We start from the raw sequence: 4,836 nt of genomic DNA, 5'->3' as shown, positions 1-4,836 counted from the left end.
TATCTTGCCTATCTGAGAAATTTATCTCAAGTCAATCTTACGATTATACTCAACATGATAGAAACAGCAAGATCAGATCACGCAACTACAGAGAAAATAGTTGGATCTGGCTTCACAATCCCAATGAAGTCTTCAAGTCGTTAACCTACAGGGTCTCGATAGAAACCTAAGGTTAAAGGAGAATCGACTCTATTTTATACAACTAGTATCACACAGGAGGTGTGGGGATTAGGTTTCCCAGTTTCTAGAGTTCTCCTTTATATAACCTTCAAATCAGGGTTTGCAATCAATGCTACCTTGGTAACAAAGCATTCAATATTCACTGTTAGATGAAAACCTGATTAGATTCAAGCTAATATCTTTCAACCGTTAGATCGAATCTTAGATTGTTATATACACATGAAATGTAACTTCATTTAGGTTTGAGTAACCGTACCTAAACGTGTACAAGTCGTTGGTTCAACGGTAGTTAACCATAGGTTAGCCATATGAGCACTTTCATATCAACCTTATTATTTTTTACCACAACTAGTTCAAATGACTCAAATGAACTAGTTAGAGAGTTGATCAATTGGTTAGATATCATAGAAGTATACAAGACACAATCGAAACAAAAACAGTTTTGATTCACTCGAATTGATTCATGAACATTATATCCACGGTTTGCAAAGATTGCATTCCTTAAAATATAAATGTCTTAGTTAACGAATTAAACTGTTTTTAGAAAATAATCTACTTAAGTACGCATACTGGTATGCGGACTTAAGTATCCGGAATAAGTTTGTTTTCAGTTCACAAACTCAAGCAGAAATTCACGGGATGTGAACTTCCGATAGTACGCGTACTGGTACGCAGACTTTAGTTCTGGTTATCCTGAGCATCAAAGTACACATACTTTAGTTCAAGGATATTGGACTTACACACATATGAGTTGTCTCACAATGTTTTTATCCAACCATGGTTATGTATTCTAAACTCTCATTTCAATCATTGAAACATTCTTAGAGAACGTTATATAGTTGTTGTTCACAAACTATTTTTCGTCAAAGCGATTTTCAAGTGATTGAAACTAATATGACTTTCATCACTAGTAAAGATGAACTTGGCCAAAGCGAAAGCTTACCAACACATATTTCGAGAAATAGATAAGCGAGATAAACTCAGCTCGAAATAGTACATGTGTATAATCATAGTCTATATAGCAGTACGACTTTTGTCTCAAGATAGGATATAAAGTAGACTTTTGAGTGATAGATAAGTTCAAGTCTCCACATACCTTTTTGTCGATGAAGTTCCACCAGTTCCTTGAGTAGTTCTTCGTCTTTGTATGATGATTTCCATGGAGTCTAGAGTTCAACTACACTTTCTATCCTAGTCCGAGACTTAGCTATGAGTAGACTAGAAATCAAGACTTATAGTTTTGACAACTAAACTTGACAACAAGGTTGAGATAGCAACGCTTGCGAGTTCGACCGAGCAGTGCTCTAACACCGTTGTTTTACCCTTTTTTTTTTATGATTGAATCTTCAGATTCAATTATTCATGACAATTATCATCATCTCTTCCTAATTACAGAAAATTCTCTAAGAACTAACATCATCAATTTTAGGTTTTTCCAAGCAAATCTAGTTGAAATTAAAATGAATCTATTTTTCTTCTTCTGATGTTCGAGATTAGTTTGTCGATGATTCATCACTAGATTTAAGATTGGTAGTTGAATCAAGTTAAAATCGATTGTTAAGGAGGTGATGGTGATGCTGCTGCTGGTAATGGATTTAGTGGACGTATATGAAGTGGTGCTGGAACTGGTTGTGGGTTTTCTAGAGGTAGCGCACTAGGAGAAGGTGGATGAAGTAAAGGTGGTGCTGTGGTAGAGGCGGCGATGGAACTGTGTTGGCGAATGGTAGTGGTGGCTATCGCTGGGAGAGAAGGAAGAAAACTAGAAAGAAACAATTGATTTACTCAGTAGAGAGCAAAATTAGATCTAAGCTTTTATGTAGAAAGGGTATATCTGGTATTGCTGATTAAATTAATTTTCTTCGATTAAATAAGGTGTATAATTACAGTTGCCAAAGGTTTTCAGGAAGGCTCATTTATATGAGGGGTATATATAACATTTCCACTTTTTAATTTTGACTTCATAACATCCTTGTCCCAAATGGACGGATGATCTCTAAAAAAAATGGAAGGGTTCCCAAAGAAAAAAAATTAGGCCCACTCGCGTCTAATCTGCCCATCTCATCATCCATTTGATCGGAATATATTGAATTGAATGACACACATCATCAGACAGACTAGACGTAGATGACAAATCCAAAATCCACATTGGGCAGATTGGTTGCAGATGGGATGAAACTCATTGGATCCCATCCGATGCTCAAGCCTGGTACGATTTGGTGCATTATTGTCATACTGATTTATCTTCAGGTAACCAAAGTTACAACCGTCCAAATGTGATCCGGCTTAAAACTTTGAATAATTTTTTTCTTTTGAAGCAAAAAGCTTTAAATATTAGTAGATAGGTTGAGAAACACTATTACAATATCACCTATACTATTTTTGCTTGTAAACTAGACATACATCACCGCGTCTTAATATACAATCTGTTTCAAATGCACGACTCCCATTCTTGGCTATTTCCATCCTTTCCTTCTTTTAAATCTCGACTCCCACTGATCAGATCTACCTATAAAAATGTCGAATACAAGAGATATTAGATTAACGGCTCTATGGAAACTTTGGCGTATCAAATGTAATTTCATAAGATAATTGTTAGAGGAAAAGCCACTTTTACTAAAGGAAAAACTGACCTTAGTCTTGGCTATTTGACCGCCTGTCAATATCGGGTGGATTTAAAATAAACTTTCATAGAATTTCCTATGTCACCATCCCAATGCGCATCCCGTTTAACCCTAATTTTTTAATTAACAAACCCTTGCTAACACCCAAATACTTACATAGGTGAAGTACTAAAATGGAGTAAGCTATCGTATACGAGAGCAAATATATATATCAATGTTTCTTATATCTATACAGTGGCTACTGTTGGAAACTTTTAGGAGATTGAATTGTACATAATGGCGACCATTTTGCAATTCATTAACAAGTACATAGTCGAGACTGCATAATGGTGATCAGGTAAGTGTGTGTACATAGTCGACATTATCATGAACGTATCCAATCCATGGAGTAGTTTGATGTGAATAGAACCCTATATATTAGTTTATCGACAGTAGTCAAGTTTTGTAGTTTTGTAGAATTTAAATGACAACACTAATATATGATAGAACATCAGAGAGAGGAGCACGAGGGAAGTAATGTTCTCAACGGAGAAAGAAAGATGAGAGAAGGTTGGCAGTGCTACTGTCCCATACATAGTATCACACAAATACGTCTATACATTTGGTGCTAATCTATTAAGAACCCAAAATGGAACGGCAAACTTCTGAAGAAGAACGCGCAACAAGAAAAGAAAGGAAAACAGGTATATCTTTTCTTCCCGTATTTTCCAAAAAAAATCGATAGGGAAATCTTATTATGAAATCCATCCAATCTTGACATAAAGTCAAATATTGTAGACCGAATCAGCTTTCCCTCTAGTAAAAGTGGCTTTCTTCTTATTAATTATCTTTCATAATTTCAAAGGTCAGGTTGTCTTTGTGAACGAACTTACTATCGAGAGCCGACTTCGGTGAAGTCGTGTTTTCGGAATATGACCGAAAGAAATCTCTATTTACTTTGAACAACTCTTTCCAAACTGCAATTTATATACTACAAGTTTAATAAGAGATTCCAACAAAATATTGTAGTTCTAAATCCACATAAAGATAGAAAGAAACCGGTTAGGGTGATTAGAGGCTGTATATTAGCACGCGTAGAAAGTGCTTCAATACATTGGTGTTGGCTCACGTGAAGCAGTAGGCATATCTATCAAGTGTTGAACCTGTTTTCATTTCCATTAAAAAATACTTAGTGGTATATTTTACTAGTAGTTTATAAACAATTCTTTGTTCACCAAAAGAAATGTATTATAACTAAGGTGTTATTGCATACCATTCTAATATAAGTATGCGGGTGGCAATACAGACATGGTTGGTGTTCATCATGGTGTTCATGGGACATTTCTTCTTTTGTTCGATGCTTGTAATTGTAGTGGACAAAATAGTGCAACTCCACGAAAGAAATTAGAGCGAGAATAAAATACTTTCAAAGCACAAACAAATACCTAAGTCCCCTAGGGTAGGGAGATCTATTGTGTGTGAGTGGGAGGGAAAAAGATATTTAGGGGGGAGCTTTTATACGAAAAGAAACTAGGAAACAAGAGAAAAGGAGAGGAGAAGAGAAAGGATGGGCTATCCAGAGATATCTTTAGTGAAAGGCCAAAATACCATTGGAAATCCAAAAGTATAGGATTTCATTTCATCTCATCCATCTCAACAGATAAGGGAAATGAGTTTCTCAAATTGTATACCTGTAAGAAGATGTTGCTTAACAAAAAAGAGAAAGTGACTCCAATAATGTGCCATTAGCTTCCAAGATAGAGTATGTTACATTGTTATACATACTTGTCTAGAGAGAATGTAATTCCATTTGTGGGCTATTTCCGCACCGTTAAAATTTTTGAGTGATGACCAACCGCAATATAATTAATCGATGAAAAAAGAAATTCGTTACTTAGAGAGTAAATTCGACACCTTAATGTGTGGAGAAGAAAATCAAATTAGGATTTTACTAGGGCTAGAAAATCGACCATGGGCGATCATAGAATATGGCTACATATTTTGAAGTAAATTATGCTCCCACCATCTCTATTTATTTAGGCTCCATGTTCTTAAT

The 4,836-nt window shown here is 35.4% G+C and overlaps 1 long non-coding RNA gene across 1 annotated transcript; it reads right to left on the bottom strand.

Moving 5' to 3' along the window:
• Positions 1–2,215: 2,215 nt before the first annotated feature.
• LOC113277715 lies at positions 2,216–4,253 on the bottom strand. Its single transcript, XR_003325088.1, has 3 exons — positions 4,054–4,253; positions 2,811–3,943; positions 2,216–2,686 (listed from the first exon to the last, which is right to left on the bottom strand). It is a non-coding gene; the product is annotated as an uncharacterized LOC113277715 (long non-coding RNA).
• Between the last annotated feature and the right edge of the window lie 583 nt (positions 4,254–4,836).

This window comes from Papaver somniferum, chromosome 5 (genome assembly GCF_003573695.1).
Source record: "Papaver somniferum cultivar HN1 chromosome 5, ASM357369v1, whole genome shotgun sequence".
In the NCBI taxonomy this organism is placed as follows: domain Eukaryota; kingdom Viridiplantae; phylum Streptophyta; class Magnoliopsida; order Ranunculales; family Papaveraceae; genus Papaver; species Papaver somniferum.
Note: the sequence above shows the minus strand (reverse complement) of the source record. Positions and strands in the feature narration are given on the sequence as shown.